Source organism: Plecotus auritus (genome assembly GCF_963455305.1).
Source record: "Plecotus auritus genome assembly, chromosome: 6".
NCBI classification, from domain to species: Eukaryota; Metazoa; Chordata; class Mammalia; order Chiroptera; family Vespertilionidae; genus Plecotus; species Plecotus auritus.
In genome coordinates, this window is record NC_137773.1 from 55,334,099 (window position 1) to 55,351,684 (window position 17,586).

The following is a 17,586-nucleotide window of genomic DNA, read 5'->3' on the forward strand; positions in this document are numbered from 1 at the left end:
GTGGTTGGAGGATGCCAAGCATTGCTTTAGTTATTTTCATTTAGGGACCAAAAGATAAATTGACCCTCTGTGAATACACATGTTATACACAGTATAGTTTTATTTCAATTGTTCTTTTTAAAAAAGATCTCATATTTATTACTGAGCCAACATACAGCAGCAGAAAATATTAACAAAGAGAAAAATCATTCTTTCAATAATTTCCAAATAAGACACACCCAGCTGTCCAGCTAGTAGTGATCTTTTAGTGATATAGTAAGATGCAAGCAACTGGATACAGTATAATTATGTGAGCCATCTCATGCACATTTTTTATAGACACAGCTTGGTTCTTTTCCAATGTCTCCTCTTGCAGTTGTACCTGATTGTATTACCAGTTTTCATCCGAATCCATCGGGGAATGGGCTGATTCTGCTTTTTTGTTGTTGCCAGGATTCTCTTGATCCTGAAAGTCCTGTGAGAAGACATGGCGAAGAAGTCAACCACACACACCACAATGGCAAAGAGGAGTCTTATTTCAACTTTTCAAGTTGACATGCCAAATTAGGGGGACAAGAAAATGATCAAGATCCTACAGTGAGCCTTCGTTCCCACTCTATCCTGCCCATTCTCTTTCTCTACTTAGCTAATTTGAGTTGACCCCTGTATGTTTTTGCATACCATATTGAATAGCAATAATATGTTTACATGTATTTCTCTCACCAGAATATAAGCTCAGGATAAGAACCAAGCAGTAGCAGATACAAAGCATGGCTCAGCTTCTCCTTTAAGAAGAGACTCACTGCAGTTAACTCCTCTGGATCTCTAGATCAGCATTCAAATCAAGGTTATCCTTTTCTCGGGGAAGCTTATAGTGAATGACTGAGCAAAGCAGGGTGGCTGAGCTCATACTCTCCTCTGGCAACCCTGGCTTATGACCACATGAAAAGATGGTAAAAGAGCCTGGGTCTCTGCAGGATTCCTCTTGCAGCTCCACTCCAGGGCTCTCTTTGGGTTGGCAGAGTTTTGTCACATCTGCATTGTGGTCTGACTCTTATCCTGCCTAATCTTGTGCCCATCCCCTTTATTTTACAGGTGTTCTGTCCCCATAGACTTTTTATTCTCCAGTTAAGCTCACATCTGTTTTCTAGGGAATCCAGCCTGTAACCATTGGTGTCAGAAGTGGTCCAAGAAAGCAGGCAATAGGTGGGTGTAGGAGCCGGCTTACTTACCCACTCCCTGGTTGGTAGTGAGGAATCAGGTCCTAGTGCTAGTTAGTGTACAGACAGCTCTGGAACAAGGTAGCAGGCCAATTGATAAAGTGTTCATGGGTAATGAGCCAGGATATGGTGGCAGAGGAAAATGCAATGGTCAATAAGGTGATTAGGGAATTTGAAATGTGTGTGTGTGTTGGGTGGGGGGTGGGTGGGTAGGGGAGAGAGATGAAAAATACAATAATAATAGAATTGGGTGTTTTTTTTTTCTAAATTGCAGTGAAACTACAGATTGATAATGAAAAGTTGAGGGCAATCAACAAATTGAAAAGTAAGTGTAAAAGCCGGAGTTCTTTTTGGTAGCTTTCAAAGAAGCCCTCATCTCATGCAATGGACTCACAGAAAAGGCTGAAGATCAAGTTTAGAATTTGATGTTCTGACTGGATAAACTTCAAAGATGGTTGGAAACTTAACCAAGGTAGTCATTGCTTTGGCTGGACAAACCTGAGTCCCTGACACATGAGATGAGGACATCTGGGAGATGCTCCTATCGATTTTGACTCTCCAGGCTGTTCTGAACCTTATGAATGTTAACCTCCTCATGATGAGCCAGCACACAAGAGAGTTGACTGAGTGTTGGAATGGCCTACTGAAGGGGCAGCTGACCTGGCAGCTCATAGGCAATACTCTGGCCCTACGTCTACTTTTTCACCCTATCATTATACTTATATCACTTTCTTTGGCTTAAATAATAACTTTTTGTTTTACATGACTGTCAGTATTGTTTCATATAGAGTCAGATAAGGTAATATATTTTTTCATAATCTATTTTTTTTTCTGGAGTTACAACCTAGTTCTTTACATGCGTGCACGCGCGCGCGCACACACACACACACACACACCCTATTATGGCAAGTATACACTGTAATGCTTACTCTAGTCTTTCCCCAGAGACCTACCACCATTTACTCGAGTAACAGTGTATTGGGGAAAAAGTAATAACCAGACATTGTGAGGTCTTGTTGGGGTCCAAGTTTACACTGACATCCAGAGACACAAAGCATAATCCCCCCCGTAAGAGGACACACGAGTATAGATAAGATAATAAATGAAGCCCTGGCTGAAGTCTGGCTTACAGTGAGTGTCCTTAGATCTACCAGGTGGTCATTTCTCTGGTCCCCAAGTATATAATTAGGTTTCACACACTTGGCAGTTGGAGTGACACTCACACCAACCAGGCTCAATCTTTTTTTAAATTCACTGCAGTGTGATACCCACCATAGAACATGTGTTCAGAAAAATGCATGATAAATAAATATTGGCTACTGATTTCAAGCTTTAGGACGAAGAGCTATTTGAAGCAAAATATAATTTTGTGGGGATGGGAAATAAAGCAACTTCTTAACTTTATTTTCGTACTTATGGGAAAGGGAGCAAGAGAATTTTTCTCTATTCTTAACTTATGGCATTCTTAACTGGTACCTTTAAAAAAATCATAAAAGTCTGGCTGAGTATCAAGAAAGTCTTACTATAACTAGCCATGTACTATGACCAAAAAGGACAGTTTTATATTTAAAAACTGAGGTGGTTGATGGGATGGCTAAGGAGGAGGAAATGGAGGGAAGTTTACAGTTCTGTAAATTACAGCTTGTGGCAGAACCATGATGCCTTGCCAATCTCAGCCAGAGGGCGAGTCAGCCAAAGGACCGTTACTCACACTTTTATAATTAAGGCTGCATTTTTGGTGTAATAAAAAGGCTTACATTTTGGCTTGTGTTTCCTTATTAACAGTTATACCGACAAGCAATTTATTTCAAAGGACAACTGCCAGGAGAGCCCCTATCATGGGACTATAGTGACCCAGCTTTAAGGTTGGTGTGTGTGTGTTGTGTGTGTGTGTGTGTGTGTGTGTGTGTGTGTGTGTGTGAGAGAGAGAGAGAGAGAGAGAGAGAGAGAGAGAGAGAGAGAGAGAGAGAGAGAGGCGGGGAGGGAAGACAAAGAAAAAAAATGCAACTTAAAGACCAAAAACTTTTGAGGAGAGAGAAACCCAGAACTGAACATTGAAATACGAGACCTTCTATCTTTATCTTTGCCATTCAGAATTCTTTCTTTACCTGTCAAGAGCAAAGTTTAGGGCAGATATCAAGAAAGCCTCTGTATATCCCAAGAAACCAGAAGCACCAGTCAGAAAGGATATATGCACCCCTATGCTCATAGCAGCACAATTTACAATAGCTAAGATTTGGAAACAGCCTAAGTGCCCATAGCAGATGAGTGGATTAGAAAACTGTGGTACATCTACACAATGGAATACTATGCTGCTATAAAAAAGAAGGAACTTTTACCATTTGCAACAGCATGGATGGAACTGGAGAGCATTATGCTAAGCGAAATAAGCCAGTCGGAGAAATATAAATATCACATGATCTTACTCATTTGTGGAATATAATGAACAACATAAACTGATGAACAAAAATAGATCCAGAGACAAGGGGCAGGGGAGGGGGAGTTAGAGATCAACCAAAGGACTTGTATGCATGTCCATTAACCAATGGACACAGACACTGGGGTGGTGGGGGTCTGTTCTCGGGGGTGGGAATGGCGGGGCGGCGGGGGAGTCAATCGGGAAAAAGGAGACATATGTAATACTTTAAACAATAAAACAAACAAACAATGAGAACATATTGATAACCAAAAAAAAAAAAAAAAAAAAAAGAAAAGAAAAGAAAAAGAAAGAAAAGAAAGCCTCTCTGATGCTTTAAATATTGGACCCACAACAAACTGTAAGATTGTCCTCTCCACAAACTTTTAAAAGAAGAATTAATTATCTCTTAGGGAATGTGGAAGTATATAGTTTTCCCCCCAAGATGTATGTTCTTGACCCATAAAAGAAAAGCTGAGTAACTGATCTTCATTGGGTTATTGACTAAAGAAAGCTTAATAGACTAACATGTAGGGGTAGGCAAAAGTAGGTTTACAGTTGCATTGTGACTTTTTTTAATACTAGAGGCCTGGTGCACGAAATTCATGCACAGGGAGGGGGGTGTCCCCCAGCCCAGCCTGCACCCTCTCCAATCTGGGACCCCATGAGGGATGTCCGACTGCCCGTTTAGGCCCAATCCTGGACTGCTGGCTCCCAACTGCTCGCCTGCCTACCTTCCTGATTGCCCCTAACCGCTTCTGCCTGCCAGCCTGATCACCCCCTAACCACTCCCCTGCCAGCCTGATTGATGCCTAACTGCTCCCCTGCCAGCCTGTTTGCCCCTAACTGCCCTCCCCTGCAGGTCTGGTCCCCCCCAACTGCTCTCCCCTGCAGGCCTGGGTCCCCCGCAACTGCCTTTCCCTGCAGGACCAGTCGCCCCCAACTTCCCTCCTCTGCCGGCCTGGTCACCCCTAACTGCCCTCCCCTGCAGGATTGATCACCCCCAACTGCCCTCCCTTGCAGGCCTGGTCCCTTCCAACTGTCCTCCCCTGCTGGACATCTTGTGGTGGCCATCTTGTGTCCACATGGAGGCAGGATCTTTGACCACATAGGGGCTGTGTATTGGGAGTGACAGTCAATTTGTATATTACTCTTTTATTAGATAGGATAGAGGCCTGGTGCATGGGTGGGGGCCAGCTGGTTTGCCCTGAAGGGTGTCCCGGAGCAGGGTGGGGGTTCCCTTGGGGCGTGGGGCAGCCTGGGCAAGGGGCCTGTGGTGGTTTGCAGGCCGGCCACGCCCCCCGGCGACCCAAGCAGAGGCCCTGGTATCTGGGATTTATTTATCTTCTATAATTGAAACTTTGTAGCCTGGAGCAGAGCCAAGCCTCCTGCTTGCTCCATGGCCACAGCCATTTTCGTTGGGATTTATTTTCTATAATTGAAACTTTGTAGCCTTGAGTGGAGGCTTGGGCCTGCCAGGGTGTGTGGAAAGCTTGGCTTCCTCCATTGCCGGGGAAACCCAAGCCTCCTGCTCGCTCTGTGGCTGCAGCCATCTTGGTTGGGGTTAATTTGCATGCTCGCTCCTGATTGGCTGGTGGGCATGGCTTGTGGGTGTAGTGGAGCAATGGTTAATTTGCATATTAATATTTAATTTTATTAGATAGGATGTTTTTATTGATTTCAGAGAGGAAGGGAGAGGGAGAGAGAGAGATGAAACATCAATGATGAGAGAGAACCATTGATTGGCTGCCTCCTGCATGCCCCACACTGGAGATCAAGCCTGCAACCCAGGCATGTGCCCTGACCAGACTTGAACCCCAATCCCCTGATCTATAGGTCGAGGCTCAACCACTAAGCCATGCCAGCTGGGCACATTGTGACATTCTTTATAAAATTATTGTAATAATCATAACCTGTATGTCTTTTTCCATACAAACTACTATAAACCTACTTTTGCTCACCCCTGTATCTATCAGTATCTTTTATCAACTCCTTGACTTAATGGGGACCCTGGCTATTGTATTGGTCAGTCTGTTGGAACTCTGGTAGACTCTGGTGAGTGGCAGTTAGGCCTGTGGAAACTCCTCTGTGGGTTCCTTGAAAGTAGGGCCTATGTATTGCAATTGATCTAAGTCAATGTGGTCATACACAATTCTTAGGTTCTTTCTGGAGGATAACAGTAGCCATTGAGAAGTTGGCTACTGTGGATGAGAGTGAGTTAGTTCTCAGCCTTGCTACTAGGTCATAATGAAAGCAATTTTCAAACCAAATTCTATAATTATGCATACATTTATTAGCCATACATTGACTAGCAAGTGAGTCCAGAACTGTACAGTTCTGTAAATTCAATAAAACCCCAGCTTTCTGTCATCTTAAGTGCCCTGAAATCTACCTTATCTGCTTAGAGACTGGCACTGCACTCCAGAGCAGGAATCTTTACTCCTGTTGCATTCATCAGGCCACCAAAAATCATCATAACTAACAGATAGACCTCAGACCATTTAGGGATCAAGCTTTGAGCTCTACCTCCAAGGGTGAAGGCTAAGTCTTTGTTTGCTTCTATTCATGCAACAGTAGGGACAGAGTCTCTAAAATATTTATAACTTTGCATTAGTTTCATCAATGATGTGTGATATCTAACATTCAACATTCATCATGCCAGTCAACAGTGTTGAACACCAGAGGTTTGTTTCTGACATTCCAGATGCTGATTAGCAGGGGGTAGGTTGTCAATCTTGAGATTCAGACAACAGAATGAACTGTAGTACCCCTCTGTAATGTGGTTTGATCATCCCTGAGCTGATACATTATTATTTTTTTTGTACTAATTCTTTAAAATTTTTTTTTTATTGTCCCAAGTTTTACATATGTCTCCTTTTTCCCCAATTGACCGTGCCCCCCCCACCCCTCCAGGCATTCCCACCCTGGGCAAGCCCCCACCGCCCCAGCGTCTGTGTCCATTGGTTATGCTAATATGCATGCATACAAGTCCTTTGGTTCCTAAGCTGATACATTATTAAGATGCTATAGCTTCCTGGCCAGTGTGGCTCAGTTGATTGGGCATCGTCCCATGCACCAAGAGGTTGATGGTTCGATTCCCAGTCAGGGTACATGCCTGGGTTTTGGGACCAATCCCCAGTAGGGGGCCTGCAGGAGGCAGCAGATCCATGTTTCTATCTCTCTTTCCCTCTCCCTTCCTCTCTCTCTAAAATAAATAAAAACATATTTTAAAAAAGATTCTATAGCTTACCTTAAGAATATTTTCAAGTATATTACAGGCTATTTGAATACTGTTGTTAAACAAGCATAGCACCTGGCCTAGAGGAACCACACAAAGTTTGCTGGATTGAATAGGATAGTTTGAAGAGCTTGTAAATTGGAATATGGCTATATCAAGTGGGTTACTTATTCATATGCAGTTAGGATTTTGAGATTTGGTTATTGCAACTCATGAGTTTATTTTTATTTTCCAGTTATCTTGGGGACACTCTAGAGAAATCCTTGGTTGGCTTCAGGCCCTATGGGAGCTTGACAAAATTTTGTCTTGGTTCTATAGAGGAGGCCACAGGAGGTTTGTAGGTTGAGAGTTAGTTAGTTCATTTGTAAGTTTTGTGAACAATTACTTTTAAGTGATGGTCTAAATGGTAAATTAGTGAGAATTGTTCATATACTTGTAGGTAATGTTTAATTGTTATAAAGCAGTGAGACTTCTTCATGGGGTGGGGAGGTGGGGTGGGTGGAAGGCAGTGTGTACACTGAGAAATAGATCAAACCATCCCTACTTTACTGTCTTCCCTGAGTTGCTTTGGGAATTCAGAGGTGGGAGCCATAAAGCTAATGATAGTGCAACTTGACTGTGGACTACCGTACTTGCCCTTTTGTGAACCATGCTAGGTGAGTGAGCTGAGGAGAGGCCTCCCAGACCTCACCACAGCCTTTTGCTAGTCCATAGAAGTTCCACATACAACTCTCTGTGATGACACGGTGAGCCAGTTCTTATTGCTGGCTCTCACAGCCTAGCATGCAGTTCAGAGGAATGGAAGAGGATAAAGTCCTTTAGATATTATTTTTAAAACTACCTTCTTCATTTAAAATTATTTTCAGCAACTCACAAAGTCATTAGGTATTTACAGTCATCTCTGATTTCTGAATTCACTTGAGGTTGAAAATCTCACTCTTAGGGGTGGACGGTAATATCTCTTTAAGCAGGTTGTTCATGATAAGCATCGATTCCATTGGCCTCCTCCCCACCCTGGAACACATAGTTTTCTTCCCACTCCCCTGTCCCTGGAGAAAAGTTTGTGACTGCACCTGTACTGATATGTATCAGTGTTCCCACCTAACGAATGTTTGGTTTACCAGCTTGGAAAGTACCCGTGCTTTTTGCCCCCTCACTGAAGAGAAAACATGCACTCCTACACTTGAGCTTTGATTTCTGGCAGTCTGTGGCTTACCGGAACAACATATGTGCTTGCCCAATGTCTTTGTTTTGCCAACAAAACACCCACAATCTCAATGATATTTTCAACCCCCTGTATCATATCCTGGTGTCTATTTATATTGACATCCAGACATTTAGTTTCACCACTGGCACAGAAATGACATTTTTTTGTGCCTAATTATTACTGTGGTAATGTAATGCAATCTCTCTCCAGACAAAACCCCTCACTGCCAGCCACAGCTCAAAAATTTGCTTTATGAAGGTTTTTCTGGTAATTGTCTTTGGCTTCTAAGAAACCATTCATTTAATATTATGTGATTTCAGGAGTGTTGAAGAGCAGGGGCCAACCATTCCTCTTTAAATGTTTGCACCAGCTATAAGAAGATGTGAGTTATTATTCATGGGATTGACACACTTGACATATATTCTTGGCCCTGCTATTATTGGTTTATTGTTGGATTGTATGCATTACCATAGAATCTGGAATAAAAGCAGCTCTGAATGATTTATGAAGTATTTATTTGCCTTTGGTCTTAGGTGGGAGTTTAGTATGTGAGTGTGAGAGACAAGCACACAGGGCTACAATAGAGTAAAATCCCATGATACATCCCAAGATAATGCAAATTTGCATATAATCCAATTAGCTCCTCTGTTCCATTCAGTCTCAATTTCCAAATGCAAATGGGTTAATGTTCTTATATTCTGGGAAATAGGCTGAGACTATGGAGGGGAGCATGAAGTTTGATAGGGAAATCTTGAATAATCCCGACTGGCAAGCAGGAAACCAGAGCATAGGTCTGCAGTGTTCCACAGGTCAGTCCTTCAGGTTGGGTTGACGGAACAGCTTTCCAGAGGGCAGCAGAATCCGGGAGTCACTCTCAGTGTCCTGGAAGTCCCAGCCAACATCAGACCTCACTTATATTTGGCTAGTGGGGGGATGGGAGCAGGAAGAACTCCCACCAAGCGGCTCAAAAATGCAGCAGAGATCTGGATGGACTTGGATCACACTAAGGATTCCCTAGGATAACCCCTGGTGGGCAGGATAGGTAAATTTTTATTTTATTTTATTTTTATTTAAAATGCATTTTAGTTTTAGACAACTTACAAAATATGTTTTTTCTTAAAACAATGCCTGGCTCTAGCTGGTTTGCCTCAGTGGATAGAGCGTCAGCCTGCAGACAGAAGGTCCTGGGTTCGATTCTGGTCAAGGGCACATGCCAGGTTGTGGGCTCGATCTCCATCCAGTAGGGGACGTGCAGGAGGCAGCCAATCAATGATTCTCATCCTTGATGTTTCTATCTCTCTCTTTCCTTCCTCTCTGAAATCAATAAAAATATATTATTTTAAAAAAATGCCTGTGCTCCAAAGAAATCAAGATCAAAAGTAAATGAAGAGCTCAGGATGCTATTAGTCCTACTTGTCCTAGTCCTGGTGTGTGGCAGCCAGGTACGATGACAGGTGAGGGACCCAAATTGCCAAACTATTGTTAACATTTTCCTATTTCTAACCATCCTTAAAGAAAAACAATACAGGGTCATCTGGATTCATGTTTTCCGCAATCCAGACCTGGTACTTTTTGAAATTAATCAAGGGTGTGCTGGATTTATTCTACAGCCCCTGTCATAAAAGACTTTCCTCTTCTGGTCTCTGGACTCCACGTTCCCTTTGTTTTCATGTAATCTCTGATGTGCTCCTTGCAGGCTTCTTTGTGAAGCTCGTTTCCTGTAAATGATGGTTCATGACAATACCAACTCCAGTGATTACTGTGCTTTCCGTACCTTCGCCCTCCGGGCCTTCAGCAGAGGCATTTCCACAATAAACAAGTCATCATTGTCATCCTCTGTCCTACTGACCATCTTCCCCTCTACCTCCAGGCACAGCCTGTCTGCAATCTCCTAGACTTGTAGATATGGGAGAACACCTCATCCTGGCTAATGAGTTCCGGGTAGATGATGATGATGATGATGATGATGATGATGATGATGGCTGATGGAAGGAGCCAACAGAGGCATCTGGCTTAGCAGGAGCCCAGAGCTGGAGGAAGGTAAGCAGTGCTTTGGGAGGGGGGGGCATCTGAGGGGGGGAAGCTAAGTCATTTTATTTACCTGTGGTAATGCAAGCAATGAAAATGCCCATGTTACCCAGTCTATAGTATACCTTTTTGGACCCCCATTTGTCGTATTATGGTGGGATTTCTACCATAATTCTCTACTTTCTATCAAAATGTGATTGTGGTTTTCTTAGCATTATGGAACTTAGGTATAAGTGTATCATGACATTAGCTCTTCAGCTCATATATTTTCCCCCTACCTCTGAAGTATATTCTATCAAATATGGCTAAGATCATGGTTTTCAGGCAGCTTTACTAAGCAAAGGCAAAAACTACATTTCAGATTTTGCCAGTGGGATATGTCAACATTGTGTGTTCATTTATTTAAACACACTGTCATTTTTACTGATTGAAGGCAAAGACATGGGTGCATTTAGCTTTGCATTTAATATACAGATTTGAGAAGCCAACACACAGGCTGCCAGTGAGAAGTAAACAAACAAAGCATTGGGCATCTGTTGTGGGTACCCTAAACAGAAGTTGGCAGCTGTTTCAGTGTATAATGAGTATAGGGCAGAAAATGCAGTGAAGGGGGTCATTGTTGGTAGAGGAAGAAACACTTAAGTGGTCTCCTCCCTTACATAAGTATGGTGTGAATAGACTCCGTTGTCCTGGTGGGCAATATCAGTTTGAAAAGGTTTTTCTTGTTCTGGGAAGAGTCACTTAAGTGACCTTACTGAATCACTTAAGTGACCTTACTGAGTCCTTTAAGTGTGGGGTGAGCTGGCCGTTATTCTGGGAGAGGAGTGTAACCAGAACTTTGATGTTTTAAGTGTCTTTAAACGTTGTGAGGACATCACTGCAGGTTAAGATGGGAACTTCTTGGCCAACCACTCCTAGGGCCATGTTGCAGTTTGAGAAGGGACTCAGAACATGAACAGAAAGAGTGATCACTAAGAGATCTTCGGGATCCAGAATTTTAGGGCATGAGAGTCCTGTAATGGCACAAGGTGCTGAGATGGCCTTTCCCCATAAACAACTGTTGTGGAAGGCATTGACTTTGGATCAGTAGAAGCTGTAGGTGTAGAGGATAGTGCTCTAGCACTGTTCTGGAGGAGGCTTCGAGGGTGTGGGCACCTCTTCATCTTCTTGCTGTTGTCCCAGAGGACTCAACACAAGTGTTCTGAGACACCTCTCACCACAGACCTCTCAGCCTTCAGCACACTGCTTCTCGGGAGCCAGAACTTGTGAAACCTTAGCTCTATGAAGCAATAGAGAAGCAAAAGGACTCTAAGCAGACAGGCCCAGGCTAGTTTTGATTGAAAGTCCCTCTCCTGTGAGTAATACTGACCCACAGGGTCAAGCCTCCAGGCCCCTTGGCTACCACAAGAATAAATTACTTTCCCTAGCTCTGCCTTTTGGCTGCAACTCTCCAAGACGAGCTTTCATCAGCAGCCAAGGCCCCTGTGCCACAGACTGTGGTGTTAGTTTGACCCTCCTCCTCAAGTCACTCCTGTGCTCTGTGGACCTTCGAATGATCCATGAAGAGGGAAAACAGATCACTGGACTTGCCATTTTTGTCATGAGAAAGCTCAGGGATTACACTCAGAGAATAGACAAAGACAAGTTCATGGTACTTTGTACTGGGCTGAGGGGCACCCCAATTCCACATGAGGAGCAGAAGAATCATGCAGAAAAAGGTCATGGCGCTTTGCTATGGAAAGAGCAAGAGACTAAAACATGCTCCTGCACACACAGTAGTATATGCATATATATGTATGTATACTACTTCTGGTCACATAAATCTTAGGAGAGGAAGTAGTAAATATCCATGTGAAATTAAGATTGAAATAAAGAAAAGGCCAAAGAATAATTTCTTTTAAGAAGGAGATACAGAGCAGAGTGACACAGCTAGACGTTTAAGCCCATATAAGAAATCTATGTCAATGGCAGGAAGAGACACTTTCTCACTGGCCAAGCCTCCAGGGTTTCCCTGAGTCATTCTTGGCTTTGTCCTTAGAAGAGGTCAGTTTAAGTTAAGGTAATGGAAAGTCTCTGACCTTTTCTCAACATTAGAGAATCCACCTCTGGTCAGAAAATGGTGATTCCTTTCTCTATGATTCACTCTCTTGAAGCCTCTGGTTTCCTGGAATTCTTTTAAAAATTCCAATTCTTTCAGAAAACACCACAATTTTGGATAATATGTAGACACTGTTCTGGAGTTAACCACTAATTGTCACTGAACAAGGTGTTTTTACAATTTTTTCTTGAATTTATTAATTCATTGGTTAATAAAATTACATAAGTTTCAGGTGTACAATTCCATAATACATCATCTGTATATTGCATTGTGTGTTCACCACCCTAAGTCAAGTCTCTTTCCACCATTTGTCCCCCCTTTACCTTCTTTTACTTCCTCCCACCCCGTTTCCCTCTGGTCATCACCATACTATTATCTTCTGTGTCTATGAGGTATTTTATTTTTCTTTGCTTAATTCTTTCACCTTTTTCACCCAGCCCCCCAGTCCTCCTCCCCTCTGACATCTGTCAGTTTCAAACAAGGTGTTTTAAAGATATGTCTAATTCTCCCAATATGGAAAAGTGAGGCTTATTTTTCCCATTTACAGAAGGAAAATCACAAAGATCAGAGAGCTCAAGTAACTTGCTCAAGTCAGACAGCTAATAAAAGGCAAGGCACTTTCCAATTATCTGTTTGCGTAGCACTTTCTGCTAAAACCAGAACAAATCTTGAAAACGTTCTTTCCTTTCTTTTCTGTTAATCTATCAAAATTTTTTACTGTTACTCCATATTAGTTCTGGCAGCTGTTCGGCTGGCCAATATCTAACTTCCTTCTATTTATATTGTCCTGATACCCAAATACTTCACCATCCTTTTTACTGTAGGGAAGTTTCAGGGAAAGCAAACCCAACCTTCAGTGAGAAAACATGGGATAGAGAACTGGAAGGGTTGGTCAAGGGAGCTTGGGAAACTAAGCAATTTTGGAATCAGATCTTCTTAGTAAATATTCACTATTATCTTTGAAGTAAATTCAAATAGAATTTATTACTAGAATATCAGCTAGTTCTATCACTAAGTGTTATTCCAGAACATACTTAAAAGTAAAATATCATTTGAAACCTGTCATTTAAAGTTACTCATAGATATACTTCACTTAGTGCAATAATCAAGACCTGACTATAGCTAGGAGAATGGGCATCGGTCTGGTGAAAAGATAGGCAGGATGATGTTTTTGTTTTGCATTGTCTTCAAAGATTAGAAACCTAGAACTCAGAAATATATCTACAAACGGGGTGAATTTTTTTGTGGAGGCAGGAAAAACACTTGGTTAGCCACAGGGTCATAACTAGAATGTGTGTGTCATGAGGTGCAGAGTATCAGAATATACCATCCCAAAATATGCTACTTTAGCATAAAGATTATTTTGAACTGAAAGCAACTGAGAAGAAGCAGATAGAAGAAAAGCTCTCTGTCTTCTCCCTTTTTGCCTAAACATGCAGGGCATAAATGTGTAAAGGTGTCTCCCCATCCCTCTCCACCAGGAAAGATAGAAGGTAATCAGTCACCAGAGATAACTCTAGACTCTTATCAGCCCAGAGATAGCACCTAAGGAAGGTACAAAACAAACTCTACTAGGGCAAAAGTAGGTTTACAGCTGCAATTATGTGAAACAGAGTTTATTCTTGTATTATTATTTATTAGTTATTGTATTATTTTCCATACAAACAACTGTAAACCTACTTTTGACCCCTACTGTATTTACCCTCCCACAATTTGCCACCCTATAAACAAAGTCTTTTTCCTTTGCTTTGTCATTTCTCTAAAAATGTCTTGTTCTTTCATTTAGATGGTATATAAACACAAGACCTAACCACCTCCGAGTTACTCACCACTAAGTATTCTGTGTGTATGCATGGCCGCACATGTTAATAAACTTCTGTTTGTTTTTCTCTTAGTAATCAGCCTTCTAACCATCGCATTTACAGGCCCCAGGCAGATAACCTATGAGGCACCAGGAAAACTTTTTCCTTTCCCAGGGCCATGAATGTTATGTGGCATGTGTGTAAAAGTAGCAGAAGGCACTGGCCTCATTTTTTGGCGGTGTTTTTGGTTGCAAGACTTGAATCTGACTCTTGTTGGGAAATGGGTAAAAGTAGCTTCAGTAAATGATTGATAGTTGTTGGGGCCGGAAGGATATTGTTCCAGAGCATGTGATTATCAGCTCTTCCCTACTCAAGATGGATAACATTCACATATTAACTTAAAATATTCCTCATACGATTCATGTTCACGCCAAGCAAAGATATAAGAAAGGCTTTCTTGCCCTGTGTTATTCATGAGATGTAAGACCCCCATTTATTTTGGATTCCACCTTCCATTCAAGTTATGTTTGGGTTGTTTTTATATATATCTGACACAGACATTGTATTTCCCACTATTATCCTAATGTGTGATTATACAGAGCCAAGAGTTCTAAACCAGAGAATGCTAGTTAGTGGTATTCAGTGTAGTTTGGCTGGGAACCAGATCAACTCATGGTGGGTGAGCTCATATAAACCTGACAAGAGCTGTGTGTTACTTATGTTTGCATTTCTAGCATTTCTCACAGAATCTATTATATAGCAGCGACTCACCGATGCTGTTAAATATTAAAATGTTGATAGCAGCAGAGGTATGGAAGCCTTCCTTATTCTAGAGGAGCTCGCTTGCTAACACCTGCACATTTGACCCATGCAGGCAGACATGGACCTCACCTATGGGGTTATCCTGAGAGCTTCTGGTTGCCATGGATGTATCTGGAGTTGCTCAACAAAAACCTGCATTCTTCTCTGTAAATTCTGCTCAAGTTTTCTCTCTTTTCCTCTCTCTACCCTTTCCTTTTATTGATTGAAAATTTGAAAACTTGTTTAGATACTTGTGCTTCAGGCCCAATAAGATTCTTTCCTGTATGAAGAAGTTGAACTTCACCCTTGAGTTTTATTTGGGTGCTGTGTAAGGGGGAGGGTCATTCAGCTTCGGACCCCTGACTATAGGAATCATCTCACCTCATTGTTTCAGAAATTCTCTTTCCATGGAGAGTCAGAGTGTGCATTCTTCACCATTGTCTTTGAGGATCAAGCCAGGGGGAGGCCGAGAACATTCAGAAGTCTATTTTTTGTCTTTCTGCCAAAGATAAATCATTGAATACTTCTTGATGCACACTTGACTCACTGATCACCATACAGCCAAGAAAGGAGGGTCTACCATTTATTCCCAAGGTTCATTTCCTTTTGATACAAAGGACTCTGCTTTGGGGCCAGCTTTTCAGTTCTTTTTGCTTAAATGTTGTCTGCTCAGCGAGATCCTTCTAGAACACATTGTTTAATGCCGCCACATCCCCTCCCAGGAATCCATGACTCCCTCCTCTACTTTTCTCATCATCATCTGATCTGCTATAAATGTAATTTACTTACCTTCTTTATTGTTTCTCTTTCCATGAGACAATATAAATTTCATGAAGGTAGGCATTTGGGGTTTCTTGCTCCCCCTGTAGTCACAGTGACTAAAACAGTGTCTGGCTCAACCCTATTTGTGGAAGGAAGGAAGGGAGGGAGGGAGAAAAGTAGGAACATGATGTATATTTATATACAGAACATGATGTTGGTGAGGTCATGAGTGCAGGTTCAATAGTCAGATAGACCAATTATGTTGATCTTATCTAATTGTCCAGGGTGTACCCCGAAGTCGAGCTATTGCCTCAAAAAAATGCTTTTAATTAACTGTCAGCACAATGGTGATGGGGCAGATGTGTAAGTACGGGAATGTAGCTGGATGGATGCAAATCCATTACTGCTCCAGGCAAGGCAGCTCAAAATTCCTGGACCACTGCTGTTGGGTCAAGAGATCAGTAGATATTTACTCCCAAAGGCTAGAACATAATACCCACTTTTCTTCCCAGATTGATAAATGCAACTAGCTTTTCAAAACAGCTTGCTGAATGCAGAAGTCAATCCAGAATAAATGACAAAATTTACAACTTCTTTCAGATATGGGCAAAACTCTGATCAGCAGATTTTTTCTTCTAATGTTGAAAAGCAGATAGGCAAGCTTATGATGATAATATACCAGTGAGAGAGTTCCTTCTGCCTCAGGCACTGTTGGCTAAAAGCTAACAATCTTGGGTTACTGGGGTTTATTTTTTCTTATTTTTACTTAATTCATAAACATTTTTTGATAATTTACTATTTGTAAGATATAAAATTAGCCTTGTAAGATGCTAAAAATGAATCAGAGATAGACATTGCCTTTAAAGAACTTAGACACTTAAAAGACAATAATGTCTTGTCAATACCCTGCTGTTTTGCTATATTTACTATGTGATCAAAAGCAATAAAAACAATTATAAATGATTCTGTCTTTGTTTTCTCACTCAAATTGCACAAATAGGCTGCTAGTTCTTTGAACAAAGAACAACTGGGAGCATGCCCATGCAAACTATTTTAAGTTTCTCCAAGTCCAAACATCCCTATGCAACACCCTCAAAAGTCCTTGCAGCAGTTGCGCGCCAATGAAAGCTGTGAGGTTCACAAAAGTCACAAAAGGAGCCAGAATGAGGCATTGCAAGGAGGGAATTCTATCACTCAATCTCCATCTGAATTTTCTCAATTTAAGATAAAGTTTAACATACCTGATGTGAAAAACAGAAGTGGCTAGCTAAGCTGGAACAAGCTGGGTCTCTTGCAGAATTTTTATCAGACTATTGGCTGGGAGAGCCTGTAGTAGGAGAGGTAAAAGGTGGGGTTGATCTTATTTTTAAGAAGTTATTCTGTACCCTGGCTGGGTGGCTCAGTTGGTTGGAGTGTGGTCCAGGTCAGGGCACATACCCAGGTTGCCGGGTCCCATTCCTGATCGGGGTGCATAAGGGAGGCAACCGATCGATGTTTCTCTCTCTGTCTCTCCCCCTCCCTTCCACTCTGTCTAAAAATCAATGAAAGAAATATCCTTGGGTGAGGATTAACAAAAATGGTTCCTGCCCTTGACCAGAATCGAACCTTATACCCTTCAGTCTGTGGGCTCTGTCCACTGAACAACACTGGCCAGGGCTATCCCCCTAACTTTTTTTAATTTTTTTTTTTATTTTTTTTTTTTAGAGATTATTCATGTATTTTTATTTTTTATTTTTTTATTTTTTATTTTTTTTTATTTTTTAAATAAATCTTTATTCAGATTATTACAATTATTTCTCCTTTCCCCCCCCCATAGCTCCCCTCCACCCATTTCCCACCCCACCTTCTGCCCTTACCTCCCCCCCACTGTCCTCATCCATAGGTGTATGATTTTTGTCCATTCTCTTCATGAACCCCCCATACCCCTTTCCCCCTGAGAATTATCAGTCCACTCCCTTTCTATGACCCTGATTCTATTATATTCACCAGATTATTCTGTTCCTCAGGTTTTTAATTCACTTGATTTTTAGGTTCA

At 41.8% G+C, this 17,586-nt stretch overlaps 1 pseudogene across 1 annotated transcript in view; it reads right to left on the reverse strand.

Moving 5' to 3' along the window:
* Window positions 1-9,912, reverse strand: part of LOC308251645 (polyadenylate-binding protein 1-like) — a 50,582-nt pseudogene extending 40,670 nt beyond the window's left edge. Inside the window, exons 1-2 of the transcript in view lie at window positions 9,835-9,912; window positions 375-454 (exon numbers count right to left, since the gene is read on the reverse strand). The product of the transcript in view is annotated as a polyadenylate-binding protein 1-like (transcript). The remainder of the gene's footprint in view (window positions 1-374; window positions 455-9,834) is intronic.
* Between the last annotated feature and the right edge of the window lie 7,674 nt (window positions 9,913-17,586).